Source organism: Numida meleagris, chromosome 2 (genome assembly GCF_002078875.1).
Source record: "Numida meleagris isolate 19003 breed g44 Domestic line chromosome 2, NumMel1.0, whole genome shotgun sequence".
NCBI lineage: Eukaryota > Metazoa > Chordata > Aves > Galliformes > Numididae > Numida > Numida meleagris.
The window spans coordinates 112575693-112594656 of NC_034410.1; the positions used below are offsets into that span (position 1 = coordinate 112575693).

The window sequence follows — 18964 nt, forward strand, 5'->3', positions numbered from 1 at the left end:
CTTGTACACTGTGAGCTTTGGAGAGCATCATGTTAACATATCCCCTTGATATTTCCTCCCTAGTTATTAAGATTAAATATTTATATTGTGGTATCTGACCCTCCTGCGTTAGGTAGCGTGCCAACAGAAAATATCTGTTTCAACTCAGGGGAACATAACCCCCTTTTGCACTATGCCTGTGCAAGGTGTGAAGGTGTGAAGGGCAGTCATTTGTACCTGTGGAGATATCAGCAGGCTGCTCTGAAAGTTGGTGTACTCAGACTTTGACCATACACCCACACCTATTATACAGAGGGTCCTTGCAGCGGAAACAGTTCTCAAAGACTTGGGCTGGGGATGCCTCAGTCAAGCAAGGAGTTTTAGTTTTCGATTTATTTTCCTTTCTTTCAAAAACATTTTAACTATTTGTTGTTCAAAATGCAATCTTTAAAATGCAAAGCAAGTGAAAAGCTATGTAATATTTTTCCCCACTTGGGAAACTTTGCACTAAGAAACTCCATAGTTCTCTGTTGAAAAAGCCTAACATGAGCAGTCTGCACAGATATAAAATAATGCAGTTAGGTACAATTCATCTACATCAGAGAGTAGGACTGATGTGACTAACATTGTGCAAATGTTCTTAATATAGACAATACCTCAGTCTGCAGAACACAAAAAATTGGTTCTAAAAAGAATAATCAGACCTATTTGTTTCAGAGGGATGTTAACATTGAAACTTAAATATAGCAGCATACAGAGCAACACGGTTAACTACTTCTCTGCTAAGCCTTATAATGGAAATATTCCCTATCATACATAGCTTTTATTTTCCTAAGAATTAGATTCAAATTATGTAATAGAAAAATAACAGTGGGAAAGTGCACTGGTTGCCTTAGTTTACCGTGCATTAAAATTATTGAAACTATTGGTTGCTAAATGCAATGAAGCTTCCACATTGTTCCTTCATCAGCATTGAAGCAGTACAGGCTTTAGCAGCAGCAGGTCAGCCTGTTGCAGAATTCATATAGTCAAGCCTATTACAGGCTAGGTATAAAAATCAAGTCAGGATTTGCAGTCAGTGGAAATCCCAGTGGAAAGACATGGAATTCTTACATGGAAAATCCTAACGTTAGCGGAGCTTAAGCAAAGTAAATCCTAAAAGCTAACACAAAGAATGCCCAAGGTCTTTTTAGCAGAGTTAGCCTCTTCACTCACCCAAACTTTTCAAATGTCACTGATACCTCGCCTTTTAGGCATGGTACTCGACTCTGGAGCAGATGCATTCTGCACTGAAGCAGGGAATGGCCTCGGCTGGTTGAGTGGTAGCCCTGTCAGGGAGCAGCTGCAGGGCCCCATTGTGCTCTGCACGGCAACGGCATTCTGACGTTGTGCGGGTGGAGACAGGAGCAGCGGCGGGATCAGCCGCCGCGTGTATAAAACGTACCGCTAGGGAGTGGAATGACCCAGGAGCGGAGTGAACAGGAAAGGCGAACGGGCCATGGCACATCAGAGAGGTATGGTGCAGCAGTTTGCGCAGGCAGGTGAGCAGAGAGGGCAAGCAGGGTGAAAAGTATCTCTGCCCACCTGAGAGACCGGCTCACCACCTATTGGCTGCCTCCCAGACAACAAATCTAGTCGTGGTCTCTGCTAGGCAGAAAGCTCTGGCGAGAAAGAATGTGGCCACTCAGATGGAGTGCCCACCTAAAAATAGGGTGGTTTGAATCTCTGGCTGCAGCAAGTGCCTGAGCCTGTTGCTGCTGGTGAAGGGAGGTAGGGATTCCACCTGTGTGAGGTGTGAGTAGGTGGATGATCTTCTCAGTATGGTGGCAGAGCTTGAGTTGGAGACATTAAGGAATATCAGAGAGTGCAAGCAGGAGTTAGATTGGTGGAGTAACTCTCTGCTGAACTTGTGAGAAAGACACCAGGGTGATATGCTCCAAATGGTGGTGAACCTCCTCCTCTGCCAGTGTTGAGTAAAGGGAGGCGATTTGAGAGAAGAGGAGGAGTGGAAACAGGCCCCAGCTCGACATCACAGACAACCCCCATCCCTACCTTCCTTGGTTCCCCAGGTGTCCTTACATAATAGGTTTGAGGCTCTGGAACTTGAGGGAGAGATGAGTGAGGATGTGATGGGAGGTCCCCCCACGAGGTTGTCTGGGGTGAGGTAATCGACTCCACACCTCAGGACTGCCTCTGCCAAGAAGAACAGAAGGGTGATTGCTGTAGGCAACTCCCTGCTAAGAGGAATGGAGGGCCCTATATATTGGCTGGACCCTACCTGTAGGGAAGTGTGTTGCCTCCCTGGGGCCAGGGTCAGGGATATTTCTAGGAAATTTTCTAGTCTGATTCACCCCTCTGATTATTATCCTTTATTGACAGCTTAGGCTTGCAGTGATGAAGTCCCTAAGAGAAGCCTGAGGATTATCTAAAAAGACTTCAGGGGACTTGGGCAGTTAGTGGATGGATGGAGCATACAGGTCGTATTTTCCTCTATCCCTTCACTGGCATGGAAGGATACTAGAGGAGCAGGAAAACCCATCTCATAAATAAATGCTGACAGGCTGGTGCAATTGCAAGAATTTTTTTTTTTTTTTTTTGACCACAGGGTGGCTTACTCAGCACCTGTCCTGTTGTATGCTGATGGGTCTCACCTGTCTTAAAGGGGGAAATGGATCCTAGCCTAGGAGCTGGCAGGGCTTGCTGAGTGGGCTTTAAACTAGATATGAAAGGGGAAGGAGATAAAACCAGTCCATTTAGAAATGAGCCTAGGGGAGCAATGACAGGACTGGGGGTGAGGCAAGGGGCTCAGCTGAAGTGCATCTATACCAGTGCAAGCAGCATGGGCAACAAACAGGAGCAGCTGGAAGCCATTGTGTGGAAAGGAAACTATGACTAGTTGCCATTACGGAAACATAGTAGCATTGCTTCCATGACTGGAGTGCTGCAGTTGATGGCTATAAGCTCTTCAGAAGGCATAGGCAAGGAAGGAGGGGTGGTGGCATGGTGTGGAGAGTGTTTTGATGTTTTTGAGCTTGGGGTTGGGAATGATAAAGTTGAATCTCTCTGAGTAAGGATCAGGGGGAAGGCCAACAAGGCAGACATCCTGGTGGGGGTCTGTTATAGACGGCCTAACCAGGATGGAGAGACAGATGAGGTGTTCTACGAGCAGCTGGCAAAAGTTGTGTGATCGCCAGCCCTCGTTTTCATGGGGAATTTCAACTTTCCTGATAGATGCTGGAAATACAATACAGTGCAGAATAAAGAGTCTAGGAGGTTTCTGGAGTGTATGGAAGGTAACTTCCTGATGCAGCTGGTCAGAGACCATACCAGGGGATTTGCCCCACTAGACCTACTGTTCACAAACAGAGAAGGACTGGTGGGAGATGTGGAGGTCGGGAGCTGTCTTGGACAGAGTGATCATGAAATGATAAAGTCCTTGATTCTTGGTGAAGTCAGGAGGGAGGGGCAGCAAAACTGCTACCTTGGACTTCCAGAGGGCAAACTTTGAATTGTTCAGGACACTGATGGGGAGCATTCTTTGGAATTGAGTCCTGTAGGGTAAAGGGCCCAGAAAGGCTGGTCACTCCTCAAGAAAGAAGACTTAAAGGCACAGGAACAGGCTATTCCTTTGTGCTGCAAGATGAGCCGGTGGGGAAGAAGACTGGCATGGATGAACATGAAGTTTTCCTGAGGCTCCAGGATAAAAAGAGAATCTATTTCCTGTGGAAGAAGGGACAGGCAACTCAACAGAAGTACAAAGAAGTTGTTAGGATGTGCAGGGAGAAAATTAGAAAGGCAAAAGCCAAGCTTGAACTCAACTTGGCCATTGGGGTAAAAGAGAAAAAAAAAAAAAACTTTAAGGAGAATCTCCATGCTTTACTGGATGTGGTGGGGAATGTGACTACTGAGGATAAGGAAAAGGCTGAGGTTCTCAATGACTTCTTTACATCTGTCTTGAAAAGTCAGACCAGTTATCCCTAGGGTATTCTATCCCCTGACCTGGAAGTCTCAGACAGGGAGCAAAATAAACCCTCCACGATTCAGGTGGAAACAGAGACGTACTACTTCACCTGGACTGCTACAAGTCCATTGGGCTGGATGGGGATCCAACTGAGAGTGCTGAGGGAGTTGGCAGAGGTGATAGCCAAGCCACTTTCCATCATCTATCAGCATTCCTGGTCAACTGGAGAGATTCTGGAGAATTGGAGGCTTGCCAGTGTGACTGTCATCTACAAGAAGGGTTGTAAGGAGGATCAGGGAAACTACAGGCCTGTTCAGCTTTGCCTTGGTGCCAGGAAAAGTTATGGAGCAGATTGTCTTGAGGGAGATCACACGGCATGTGTGGGACAACTGGGGGATCAGGCTCAGCCAGCATGGGTTCATGAAAGGCAGATCCTGCTTGAGCAGCCTGATCTCCTTCTATGATTGAGTGAACCACTTGGTGGATTCACTGGAACTACCTGGAAGGACTGCCGACATGGTCTACCTAGACTTCGGCAAAGGCTTTGACACAGTCTCCCGCAGTATCCTCCTGGAGAAGCTGGCAGATCATGGCTTGGACAGGTACACTCTTTGCTGGGTAAAGAAATGGCTGAATGGCCTGGCCCAGAGAGTGATGGTGAATTAAGTCACATCCAGCTGGTGACCAGTCATGAGTGGTGTTCCCCAGGTGTTGGTACTGGGGCCTGTCCTCTTAAGTATCTTTGCTGATGACCTGGATGAGGGCATTGAGAGCACCCTCAGTAAGTTTGCAGATGACACCAAGCTGGGAGGAAGTGTCAATCTGCCTGGGGGTAGGAAGGCTCTGCAGAGGGACCTGGACAGGCTGGTTCACTGGGCTGAGGCCACTGGGATGAAATTCAGCAACCAAGTACTGGGTCCTGCACTTTGGCCACAACAACCCCAGGCAACACTACAGGCTTGGGGCGGAGTAGCTGGAAGACTGTGTAGAGGAAACAGACCTGGGGGTATTGGTCGGCACTTGGCTGAACGTGAGCCAGTAGTGTGCCCAGGTGGCCAAGAAGGCCAATGGCATCCTGGCTTGTATCAGAAATGGTGTTGCCAGTAGGAGTAGGGAAGTCATTGTCCCTCTGTACTCAGTGCTGGTGAGGCTGCACCTCAAGTACTGTGTTCAGTTTTGGGCCCCTCACTGCAAGAAAGACATTGAGGCTCTGGAGCATGTTCAGAGGAGGGCAATGAAGCTGGAGAGGGATGTGGAGCACAAAACTTAAGAGGAGCAGCTGAGGGAGCTGGGATTGTTCAGTCTGGAAAAGAGGAGGCTCAGGGGAGATCTTATCGCTCTCTATAACTACCTGAAGGGAGGTTGTGGTGAGGTGGGGGTTGGCCTCTTCCCCTCTGGAACTAGAGATAGGACAAGAGGGAATGGCCTCAAGTTGTACCAAGGGAGATTCAGATTGGACTTCAGGAAATACTTATTCTCCAGAAGAGTGGTCAGGTGCTGGAATGGGCTGCCCAGGGAGGTGGTGGTGTCACTGATTCTGGAGGTGTTCAAGAAATGTTTAGAAGTTGTACTGAGGGACATGGTTTAGTGGGAAATATTGGTGATAGGTGGACAGATGGGCTGGATGAACTTGGATGTCTTTTCCAACCTTGGTGATTCTATGATTCTGTATTTTTGGGGCAGTAAAATGACTAATATTCCATCTTTAAATGATTAAAGTAAAGGCTGGATTCAAAAGTGAAGGTCTACAGTGGAGAAGGACAAACAGCTTAACTACCTCACTTTTGGGGCTGTGAGTGTGAAGCCAGGAGAATGAGAGGCACTTTTTCCACTTCCAGGCTGGCAGCCATCTTCCAACAAATTCTGCAGTCAGCATCCTTTGTTACTTTTTATTTTAAAGGCAATTACTGTGAATATTAATTACTCAAGTTGGCATAGTCCCCTTTTTTTCTCTACTGCTTCTGTCATACTGAAAGAGCTAAGAAATGGGACACTTGCAGTAAATAGTTCACTAGGTACTTGCTCCTTGATACTGGTGTTTTTCCTCACAAAAAGTGAGAATCTAATGAATCTAAGTGAAGAAAAGAAATAGTAGGAAATTACTGGAGCTTCTTGAGGGAAAACAGATGAGAAATAGAAAGGAAACAGCATTTGAGCCAGCTTTCCACCATGCCCACACACATGATGATGCCTTATGTCCTAGGAGATTGAGGCACAAGAAAATAATGAAGTGGATGTACTACATGATTATAACTTTAAGAAGACTAGTGAAATAAAAAAGTGTAGGCCAGGGCTGCTTATTAATGTACACAAAGAGGATAAAGAAACAAAATTAGATAAATAAGAATGCAATTAAAGCCATGGGCAGCCTCAGTGAGTACCTTTGAAATTAGCAGACATCTAATAAAATCATTGGCCATCTCTAGTGGCTCTCTCAATCTTGTGAGAGAACGCTAAGCAACATTAGGGTGGAGTCTTAAACTCCTCTTTTTTTTTTGTAAATCTCTTTCTAATGCACAAGGTAGTAGATTAGAGTTCTAATATTTTAGTCTCTCTAGACACTCTCTGCTCATGACTTTAAAAAAAGGCCAAGAGATTGACAGAATTCTCTTGTGACACGTTTTAAAATGAAAGCTCCTTGACTTACAGGGAAGAACACAAACCTGGCAACACAGATCTTTTTGGTTGACCAGGAGGAGCGGTGAATCCAGTAGTATGTTAACAAGAGCCTGGGAAAATAGTCTACTATTCCTGCCATATTAGTGACAACTGAATTTTAAAAGACATTGCTTTCCACAAAGCGAATATGGAAGAATATGGTGAGAAAGCAGAAGTTATGCTTGGGATGAAGAAATAAATTGTAGAGGAAAGAACAGTAGCTCCAAATCTCCCAGGCTGAAAGATAAGGATGGAGGCAATGTCTGTTGTAGTCATTCCCTTTAATAATGGGTATGGGCCCAAAACACAACTTCTGAGTTTGAATAAAAGCCTAACTTCAGTATTGAGATGCACAGCTGATGACTGTAAGGCAATTAAAATGAATTGGCTGAATTTGTTTTTTTTGAAGGTAGAGTGAGTGATAGCTCTCCTGTTTAGGGATTCAGGTAAGGCTTGCTTCTGCCTCGGGAAGGTGGGGGAACTGATCTGACTGATAGAATGTATAATAGCTTTCTGTTTCAAACGTACTGATATGCTGGAGCAGAGATACACAACCTGGAGCTACACAGACTTTTTTTTTTCCCCCCTAAACTGTCTGTCTTCTGAACATGATATGAGAAAGGTATCAGGTTATTTTAATGTCAGTAAACTAGACTACATATTTATAGGTAGTGAGCAAAACGTATTTTGCAGTGTTAATTCCCTGAGCCCTTTTAGAGCCCAATTCTTGTAGTATTTACTATACTTAACAATTCTTTTATGACAGATTGTGACAAATACAGAATAACAATGCCACAGCTGCTGGCTTAACCCTAGGAGCAGAGTAAAGATCTGCATCTGTGGGGGAAACAGAAGCTCTTGGGGTAACAATACGGTCAGGTAGACAAAGTAGAAGATACAGGGTGAGTAATGATGTTTGAGTTAACTCATTAAATGTTGTATTTGGGTTAGGAGGCATTGCTTGGCTACATTTAATATATGAATCTTTGGTTTTTCTCAAAAGACCTCCAATGGTGAAATGAAATTGTCCTATTTTGTAGTTATCAGAAGCTGGGCAGCACTGTTGTGGTTATACATGTCTAGAGACAACAGAGGACAACAGGGAGAAATGAATATATCCAAGCATAGGTCAAAATCATAGCACCCTCTTTAAAAAAAAAAAAAGGTAATTAGGATTTGGAGTTAATTTTCTTATTAAACTTGAATTATTGAACTGTGTAACATGTGCAATAAAGACACAGGTCCATAGAGAGATGCAAAACTGACCTTTCTTAAGCTATAAGGGGTTGAGATCAGCTTGGACTACAAGTTCTCCAGAGCTGTTATTCCTTGTCTTTCTGTGTCGTCAAGGAGCAAGGTAGTTATGACATTTACTATATGTATTTAAATGTAACAACTTTCTGTCCGCACTGATGACATTTTGAGACAGGATGGCAGTACTGGGTACTCTGAATAGCTGAATTTAGAAGTCATAGCAGGTATGGAAGTTTACCATGGACATTGGTAGTCTGAAGATGTCCTTGGTAGGGCCGTGATTTAGCTACAAGCCACCTTGAGGAAAGATTGTTATAATAAATACATTTTTTTTGCAAAAAAAACCTTAATTTATGGCAGATTTATTATCTTTTGGTTCCTTTTGGCTAATGTTTTCACTTGGGTGTGGTAGACCCAAATAATCTATATTCACTGTAAGTGTATTTTGGATTCTGTAGAGTAGGTGAGCTGTTGCATTAAACATGGAGCTCTTTCATTCATTGAGCAGCAGTGAGACACAGATTTGATTTTCTTAAAGATTTCTACAAAGTTACAAAATTTGAAGTTTTTTCTCCTAATGGCTTGACTCCATGTGAAAACACTGAATAATACAAAGAATTGGAAACTGAACATATTTAACTGCTATCAAAATCAAACAGAAATGTGCCTTAGTTTTGTGTGGACAGATTTGTCTGCTCCTAGTTATTTTGATATGAGCCTCCTGCTCTTTAAAACCACGAACTTTTTTTGATAACTAAAACTTAAACATTAAAAGTTTTCTTTGCTTCTTAACTGTCACTTAATTATGACTGTGAAAAGTAATTTGAAAAGGTGCAGAGCACTTCTATTTCAAGGAATTGGCAAATTTAAGAACCTCCTGTGTAGCAGCACAAGGAAAAGAGCAATGCTATCTTTTCTATTTGGAATGGCCATGATTTAATTGGCTCCCAGTGATTCCTTATTAATTAAAAAATATTGCAGGCTCTTTGAAGCCTGCATTTGCTTCCTATTTAAAAACATGCTTGTCAATCTTGACCGCCTGCTGCTTTATCTGAATGTGAGCTTATGGATTTTAAAGATGCATTAAAAAGTCTGTGTTTCATCCCTCGAGTGTATCCCAGGACTGGAAGGGCAGCCAGGAGCTGAGAAGCAGCAGTTTTTCCAAGCTCACACATTATTTTTTCTAACTACAGTTGAGCTGAAGGCTTCCCCACTGCCTGTTCTTGACCATCAAACCCAGGCTTTGTGCATCTAACTTCACTTGGGATGATTTCACTGGCCCAGACTTAAAAGGGAAAAAAAAAATCTCTGCAGTTCCTAATGAGACCCAATTAAATACAAAATTCAAATGCACGGTTCTATTTCCTTGTGTGACCTTTGTGTCAGGCTACTGCAAATGGTCACGCTCCCCAGGAAAAAATGACAGCCTGCAGAAAGTGGCTGAACAAAAGAGCCACATCTGTCTGCTGTTGGTAAAAAGAAGGCATGCAGCCCATCCCCTGCTGACGGCCTTAATGGTGCACCACAGCTTCTCTCAGAGGAAGACAAGAGAGGCATAAACAAGCCTGACTTCCTCTCTGAATTGCTTCCTGAGTCAGGATGCCCTCTCCTTTGGGAGGAGCTCTGTGATGGCTGTGTGCCAGTGAGCCCATTTGGCTCTCACAATGATGTTCGTACCCAAGTAGCAGGGTAATGACAGTAGGGACTTCTTCATTTTTAATTTCTTTCATATTCTTTTGAGTTTACAAAAAATTTGAAGTCTGCTGTCAGTGTCCTTTTCATGAAAATGTGGATAAACAAGATATATATCTCTACAGACGACTTTTACTTTAATTCTCCCGCTACTGGTAAACTTGATTAGGGAAAAATAAAAGTGCTCAACAAATATTTTAACAATCTGCCAGCTGATAAAATCATACTTTCTCCCCATCTTCTTGGAATGTGAGGTTGACTTGGGCATCATTTTAAATCTTCTAGTTTAGATTATGATCTTAAAAATGACATTAAGCTTGCTTTGATGTTCCGTGTAAGTACAGGACAAAAGCCTGGGAATTAAATGATTGCTCACATTGCAGCATCATAGTAACATAGCCTCAGAGTCCAACCAAAAGATAGCAAATGAATCTATTCCAGAAATGTTCATGCTCCTCCACTGAATCATGTCACCAGTTCTGCTGGAAAGAAAGGAAAAAAATGCTCAAAATCTCAAAATACATTTTTGACAGGACTGGGAGTGGTATCTGAACTCTGTTTTACTTAACGCTTTCTTACACTGTTTTAACTGTCTTCTTTGAGGTATGTAGGTATGTGGGAAGACTTTGGTGTCAGAAGCTGGAATTCTGTCTTGTTTTTGAAAGGTTGTGCCATTCTGGAGCTGAGTAGGAGCAAACTGCAGGTGCATAAACCCTTAGCAGTCCAGCTTTTCTCAGTAAGCATTTTCCCGCTGCAGAAGGAATCTGCAGTTTGGTCCAGTAGAAGGTAGCTGCTGTATGAAGTCATTGGGCCAGGTAGAATGGAGAATAAAATGAAATTATTAGGGTTTACTAAATTGCTGCCTATCTACTGAGCTACAGTAATTTTCCATTCTAGGCCTGTTCCAATTGTGAGAAAATATGATTTAGCATTAATCTCTTTCAATTAACTTTAAATTGAAAGGCTTAAATTAAGCCACATCACTTTACACCTGGGATGGCCTAATAGCATGCCCATGTTGATTACAATTGCTCAGCTAACAAACAATAACCTGGGAACTCCTCTGCATCAGTCTGGTGACTCTCATAAATGACCTTGAAGAGGATGCTTCATGTACAAAGTAGACACGGCATCCTATGTGGAGGCAGCAAAGACAAGGCATGAGGTGAAAGCAGCAGCAGCTGCTGTTACTGAGCTTCCAGGGAACAGCCTTCTTAACTGGCTGTGGCGTTACCAAGGTCTGAACTGCCTGCTCCCTGATCGTCTCAATAGAAGCCCTGAAAAGCACCAGGGACTGGCTAAATTCATCTGAGAGGACTGCTGTATGAGCAAACTTAAGCTTTTCATAGTCCTTTATGGAGACCCCCAGAGGATAGATTATTGTTTGTAGCTTCTCCAGTCAGGCTTCTATGAAGACTGTAAACGTGTTACAGTTCAGGTTTTCTGGTTTTCTCTCGATTAAGATAAATTTATGTGAAAAGTCTCATGCCTGTGGATCATTGATTGCAAGTTGATGAAACTGGCCGAATATAATCTGTAAATGACATCTGTAAAATATTTTATCTTCCTTTTTTCCTTTAAATGTATTTTCCTATCATTCTGAAAGCCTCTAGTTATTGATTCATATCTTGACTGGAAGAAATTGCTATGGATGGGGTGAAGAATAGAACAAAACTGGTAATAGAGCAGAAGGAATAGAAGAAAAGCAGGAGAGAAGGAAACACTAAAGGGAATCAGGATGCTTAAAGGAAGAATTCCAAGAGTAAAGCAAATGACATGTCTTTACTAGCTGCAAAATGTAAACTTAGTCCAGGAAAATATATGTCTATATATTGTTTTTCACTGACTGAGTGGTAGTGAAGGCTTTCTTTGAAGAGTTTTTCCTGTTGACAAAAAGATTATGTTTGAGTATGACTGCAGTCCTGACTTAAGTATGAGTATACAGAGATAAAATTTCTCATAAGTGGTTAAACCTTTGAGGAAACAATTGATGCTTGAGTTTGGTGCCTTTAAGTAGCAGAAATACAAAGAACTTGAACTCATGTGAAGCCAGCTTAGAGTTCCTGTAAAAAGAAAGAAGAGAGACTTCTTTTTGAGTTGCACACAAAAGCTGCTCTAAACTATGCTGTAAGAAAACGTAGTTTTATTTTTCATCCAGTGCAAATGCAGTCAACCTTGTTAGTTGGTTATGGTCCCTGCAGTACCTGGAGCAAAGGGACCCAAAGAAATGCCTTAACAAGTGCTATCCAGGGGAGGGCAGTGGGGCACAGAAATACTGTTATGCACACTGCTGTGTGTTGTGCAGCAGTCTGCTAGCTGCTTGCTTGATAACTGGCAGGGAACCCAATTCAGAATTGACAAGATTCATGTCTTCTGCAATGCTTGGACAGCAGGGTCCTGTCCGTTCCCTTTTCCTGCCAAGCAGCCTGGCACGCAGAGCAGAGTGCAGATGGAATGGCACAGCTCACCTGGGTACTTGAGCCTCTTCTATCTGCAGTCTTACTGAACCCTATTTGTCTTTTTGCTGGTATTTTCCCAAACAGAAAGCTGGAAGTTTAAACACTGCAGCCTTTACTTAAATCTCCTTGACAGCATAAAATAAAGAAGGGCCAATATCACTTTTCAAGTGACAAATTAATGTTATAGAAATGTGATATAAGTAGTCTCATATTGATAGCTTTAATTTATCCCACTGCTCTCTTAAGAAAAAGAATCCAACTTATTTGCCAGAAACTTGACTAAAGAGTTTGCAGCATCATATTTTTACAAATATCCTTTAGATTCTTTGTACCTACTTTTTTACTATTTCTTACTACTTCCATGTCTGTCCTGTCTATGGACATAATACAGACTTGTACCAAAGAGAAGCAAAGTTGGGGTCAGAAAGGAACTGGCACTGGGTAGTTCTGGGAATTGGCAAAGAAATTCAGAGCCTTTTGGTCAAACCTTGCTAATGGGAGCTGTACAAACAGCTAAAGCAGTTAGTGTGTGCTCCTCCACAAGAATGCTGGAATGTGAGTTGTTTTATGAGGGAGAGCTGGAAGCAAGAGTAAAGGACAGGTTTACAGAAATATAGGAAAGAAGAATGTGGTTTGTAGTGAAGTCATCAAAGATAATGCAAAAAATCATTGGTGTCTCTGCTAGGTTCTCTTTTTCTTGTCTTCTGTGAGCAAAACACTATTTAACACAAAAATGCAGTTATAAATGTCCATTTTCTCAGAATAAGTGCAATTACTCGCAGCCCCGGGTGTGTTAATGGTTAAATATGAATAGTTTCTATGGGTCGTTAGAAGGTGAGAGTGCCCAGAGTCATTTGTCCAAAGCCTTTCAGAAGCCATAAAGTGATATGTAGTAATTTTGTGTAGACAGGGAATGCATGCAGGTACACTGTCCAAGCTTCAAGGTAACTTCAGTTTGTGTTTGCTGTAAGCTCTGATTCAAGGCTATCCTTTGTGATCGTGTTTCATTTGTCCTTTTCCTGAATATTTTGCCTTGTTGCTAGTTTGAATTTTAGGCTTCATGACATTTGTATTGTAACCATGTTAGGCAAGGAATTTAGAACCAGTAATTATCAATATTGTGACTTATTTTGGTGTTTTAGAGATGTATACCTTCCAGAGGTTAAAGTAGAAAAAGAAAATGACATTGCTTCGTAATGTATATTGATCACAAGTATGTAATAACATCTCTGGCTTAGAGGACATCACTGCTTACAGTCAAAACCACAGTTTGCTTTTAGCTTTATCCAAATAGGCTATTAAGCTGGCAGGTGAATTGGTCATTGCCCTTCTCTTTCTTTCTCAGCTCCTCAATGCAGAATATTAACTGCAGGGCCATGTTAAAGCGATGCTGATTTCAATCTAAAGCAGTAAAAGCAAGAGGGAAAGATTGCCAACTTGATACCTTCTCACCTTTCCTGACTAGAAGGTTCCCACAAGTTAGGCAAGATTAGAAATGAAAATTATCTAGACTGAGAAAAAAGAACAGTAAAGCATTTCTAGAGCAGGCTTTGCTCCTACCGACTGAAATCAGCTCTGCTTTCTCTGTGCCAGTTTCTGAGGGAAATGAAAAGCATGCAGCAGAGCACAAATGTGCCCTGAAATTTTAAGGAGAATGTGCGTTGACCTTTAAGCAACGTGCACACCATCGAGGACCCTAGCTACCAGCAGGCAATTACAAAGCCCTGAGGTCTGCAGGGAATTTGGCCGTGGCTTCTTGCCAGCTCCTCTCCTCCCTTTGAGCAGCCATATTTTGCAGCGTGACCCTGACGGGGAGAGCTGGAGGAACATGCAGAAGGGCCGAGCCAGATTGCTGCTGCGGTGGTGGCCTGGAAAGGGAGTCTGCAGCCCCAATGATTCCTCTACTGTGCAATTAACAGAGAGCATTTCCTCCAGTGCTTCTCATCCAATTCCTTCACTCTCCAGTACACTGTGCTCACTTTGACTCTTGCTGGATTTTGCTGACATGGAAGTGACTAATCCTCGTGGGGCTGGCTGTACTGCTGGGAAAGGAGAAGGCACCAGTGTGCCCTGTCACTTGGTTGGTTGTGGAAGAGAGCATCTGAGCAGTGCTGCAGCTCATGGCAAACTGCTAGAGGGATGGCAGGGGTCAGGGCTGCCTCAGGAGGTAGTGTGGGCACTGGAGGAATTCCTGCCCATAACTTGTGGAGGCAGTGATGCCTCTTCCCAGCCATTCCCTGTCCTTGCCCCAGTTCTTAGCACCCTGCTGGTAATGCCTGAGCAAAAGGGTCATGGCTGCTGAAGCGTGTAAGCCTTCCTTCTCTCACAGATAGGTGAGGTCTGAGTACACATCTCATCCAGGTGACCTGATCTAATCTTTCTTTGTTATACATCACTTTATTTTTTCTTTCGTAGAGTGGGAGGTGGGGGATGGCAGTGTTTTCTTTCTTTTCTTTCTTTTTTCACTTTATTCTGGGATGAATGCAACCTTGCAAAGTCTGCAACACATTTATCCCTTTCTGTGGGATAAATTAGCTTTATCAATTAAACACACAGATAACAATTTCAAAGTAATGTTAGCATTTTCCTCTGTGAGGCTGTGTCCTGGAAGTATGTTTTAAAATTATTTTTCTTGTGCAATGCAAGTCTTATATGAAGTGTTTGTGTTAATTTCTTTTTCTTCCTTATATTTTTGTCCCTCTAAGACTGATGATATGAAACTCTGTTCCCTTTAATGTCATTGTTATTGCATTTCTTTAGCAATCACACCCACACTGTATCCATCCAAACTTGCTACCTGTTCTGCTCTGGGAAAAAAAAAGGATAGGAAGGGATTTAACAAGGACAGCTGTAATTTTCCTAACAGGGTAGAAATCAGCCAATTGGAAGCCCTTTCTCAGTAGATACTGACGAGACACCAGAATATTCACTCCTCAGGTGAATGCAGCAATCACATCCCTCGCTAGCACTACGACAGATCAGTGTGGTGGGAGATGGTGAGCTGTAGGCTGCCAGCCTCCGCTATTTATAGCATCAAGAGCTCCGGGGTGTGAGGCAAGCTGTTTTTAACACTGTGGCATTTTCTTCTGTTCAATCATGGAGTAACATCATTTTCAGAAAGCCATTACTTCTGCTTGAGAGAGTGAAAGAATTATGCTTCTTTACCTAATTAAATAAGAAATGTTTGTGAAATAAAACAACCAAAAATACCTCAACCACTTTTTCAAGACTGGTTTAAAGGCCATTGTGTTTTCTGGCAAATATAGAAAGGTAAATCAATAAACAACATGTAAAAGAAAAAGGAAAAATGCAGTGAGGTGCATCAGTCAAGCTCCTGCTCTCTTTTTCCCATTTTGGCCTCATTCATTGTGCTACTGAGTAGAGTATGGAGATCCCATGCATGAGGAAAAGCACAGAAACCCGCTTGGTCTGAATCTGTGCTTGCATGACCTAATAAGCAAATGAGCTGACTGATATAGCAGGTTCATTTACAGTTCACAAGGACCTTTTCCTTTTCTACATTTCTCCTCAGCACTTTTTCATGTTAATACCTATAGAGATGTCCTAATACCACGACAGAAGTATTCAAGGGTCTTGTCTTTGTGTAATAGGATTTAAATGATTCCCATTGAGTCACATGGCTTTACAGGGGTATCCAGAATGCAAAACATTCCAGCATGATCATCAGTTATTAGGGAACCAGGGCAGAAAATTTCCAGTGAAGGACTTGTGTTTTGACAGGGTCACTTTTTCTCGTAGACCCTATAGGCTCCCCCACACCTTGCAGAAATAGTTTATCATGTTCCACAAAAGGGTGACTGGAAGCTTTAAGCAAATGGCCCTAACTTAACTTGAGAAGAAGCATTGTTTGGTGCGCATTTTGTTATATTGAGCATCCACAGGTCATTTTAACAATTGCAATTCAAGAAAATTAATGAAAGAAAAATAACGAAAGAAGTTTCTTCATGCTCATGAACAATGAAATGGTTGAATATTGCCTGTACACGTAGAAACAAAAGGTAGAAAGAACCACCAATGCAGACATAAAGAAGGATGAATTGACTGCTGCTGGGTGGGTTAATATTTCCTCTGCAACCCCAGCTTAGGTCCAGGACGCATGTCCATGGATCACATCCAGCTTCTAGGACAACTGGAAAAATTCATGACTTTTATAAGGGTCCCAGAATCAGTGAGAATAAGACCAAAGCATGTGGGACTGGCATGGGGAGCTGGGGATCATGTAGGCAACAAAACAGTGGGAAGTATCAGACCTTGTAATCTGTGCTCGGGAACTACATCAGCTGGGAAACTTCCCTCGTGACCTTGACACTGAGCTTTTTGACTCACATGCTGGATCTGATCATCTCTCATGGATGTATTGGGGTTAGTCCCTGGTGTACATAACCTCAATCCATTCAGTGCTCTGGGAGAGAAATCTGTGCTCCTACCAAGTCTCATCTGCAATGTGTTGTGGTGCTGTGAACTCACAGATCACTTTGGTGGCAGCTTAAATCTTAGCGTTGTTTGTTTGTTTTCCTTTGGTTCTCTAAGTGCAAAATACAAACTGTATTACATTACTAAAAATTTCTACATAAAATGATAATTTTACCTTGGAAAGGAAAGCCAAAGCCTCTCCTTTACAACAAAGCAATGAATACATACACTTAATAATCGCAAAGTGCTAGGCTTTGCAAATCTGTGTAAATACACAAATGAAGCCCCTTTGTGTTGAAGCCAAAGTATGGACAGTTACTTCATTAAAAAAAATAGACATCTGTTAAAGCCTGTCATCCTTCGAAGTCTCTTCCTGCTCTTGCCTGCCCTATGAAGGATTCCATTAAGTCAGTGGTGCCTTAGGTATCTGGATCTATGTGGCTGCAGGCAGCACTTTTGTCAGGAACCCGGCTGTGAGGTATAAACTCGCATCAAAATGGTGAGGACTGAATATGTGTATTTTAGCTTTGACTCTCTTAAGTGGGAAATTCTCTGAAGTCCTTAAAGAGTTCTCACTCTGTCAAGACTTTCTGGTTTTAGTTGATTACATTTCTTCAAAGAAGATCTTCCACCCCTGGCATACTCTGTCCTATATTAATGAATGAACTAGTATGTTTTTAGGTTGCTGAGGTGGCTTGGCCTTAGGCCTCTTAATTACAATGCACCTGAGGCCTTAATTAATTTGTAGGACTGAACAGGGGATGATTTTCCAAATCACTTCTGAGAGTAGAATCCAAATACTGTACTTATCAAGGAAGAAATCTACTATCAGGGCCAGGTGAAATGTTTCTGTATCATGTCCAGAAACTTAAATGTTTTTTAAGGGAAAAACATGCTGTTACAGATGATATGGATTTGTATGGTGATATTGTGCTTGTGTAGGGCTGCTGCATTAAAAAAAAAACAAAACTGAAATTTCATACCTTGGGGATAAGACAGACTGTTTTTCTCAGGGCCCTTTATTGCTGTCTAAGTTCAAAAACCTCAGCCATTGACTTCATCTGGGACATGATGGCATAGGCTGTGACAGCAAGTATTACGTCCTTATTTTATGGAATAGCCATCGCTATCTGAAATTTTACCAATAGAGGGCTCTATTGGTTTGATTTAAGTCACAAAGAAGGGGAATTGGACTTTTCCTAGGGGGAAGGTTGCTATAGTAAATCCTACAACCTATATAAAAGTAGAATCAGTTGAAGCAAGTTGAAAGATATGCTTAAAGGGACATCATTTAAGTGTTACAATCTCTGTTTTGTTGTTGCTTTGTTGTGGTATTTTGAATACTGAAACTGGCTGATAACTTATTTCTTTTTGGAAAGGCACAATTTATAATGCTGTGAATTATTTTAGGAACAGGAGGATATTAACAGTGATAATTTTAAATGATCTGCAATATTTAAAAACTAGCAGAAACTTTACCATTTACCAGAAACTACCACATGCTTTACCATTTTTTTGTCATGTTTGTTCTTACGATGTACGCTTCTAAGCGTGACACACAAAGATAGATGTACATGCTAATTACAAAAGGAGAAATCATGTTAATAAACATGAAAGTGACTAAAAGGCAGAGTTTTTATTATAACTCAGTAAAGGTAGAAAACATTATTGATTCAACAGTAGCAGGCCATTCAATAAACTAAAACACAACCCACTATATTTTGGGGAATGTTGACTGCTAATCAGTGCCTGACCTCTATCACTAAACAATGCCTTGATGCCCAGACTCATCTTTCATTGCCACAGTAGGCCTTCTTATTCTACTTTTTAATTTTTGTTATTCATTTCTCAGTGACTGGAAAGATGGTACTCTCATAGCATATTCATGCTTTCACAGGTTAGCTACACTGCAGTATGTATGTTCTATAATGCACAGTAAATGAAATTCATAGTTATTTTAATATGGACTGCACTGAATGGGAAAAAAATGAAAACAGTACTAACAAACATGTTTACACATGCACAGTGATCAGCATACATATTTTCATATAAATACATCTATATCTTCTAAATGGAAGACTGATTTTTAGGTGTACTTCCCTCCTTAAGACGCGCACTATACAGTTAACCAAGAAAAACCCACCTCTGCATGAATGCGTATTTAAAACAAAGCATGTGCATATATGTATGGGTACATATATCTGTAAGAAAAATATATACATGGTGCATAATTTCAACATGTGTATGAATAGAGTGCATTGAAGTTCATTTTATTGTGCAAGTATAGTTCAAATTCCATTTTTATGCAATGCTGCTGTGACAGGCTTACTATAAAATAAATATGAACCACAAATGAAAATACTTTAGCTTGCTGTTTTTACATTTTTTCCTAGTAATGAATACAGACTTCAACTTGGGAAAAATATAAAATGATCCTGTTTTCAGTATAAATGTCTCTACAAAAATCAATTCCAATTTCATCTTTGTTTTAGTAAAAAAAAAAAAAAAAAAAAAAAAGGAAAAAAAA

At 41.6% G+C, this 18964-nt stretch overlaps 1 long non-coding RNA gene across 1 annotated transcript in view; it reads left to right on the forward strand.

The window, feature by feature from the left end:
- The window catches only part of LOC110395168, a 58155-nt gene continuing 39727 nt past the window's right edge, over window positions 537–18964 (forward strand). Inside the window, exon 1 of the long non-coding RNA XR_002436207.1 lies at window positions 537–1520. This is a non-coding gene — a long non-coding RNA (uncharacterized LOC110395168). The remainder of the gene's footprint in view (window positions 1521–18964) is intronic.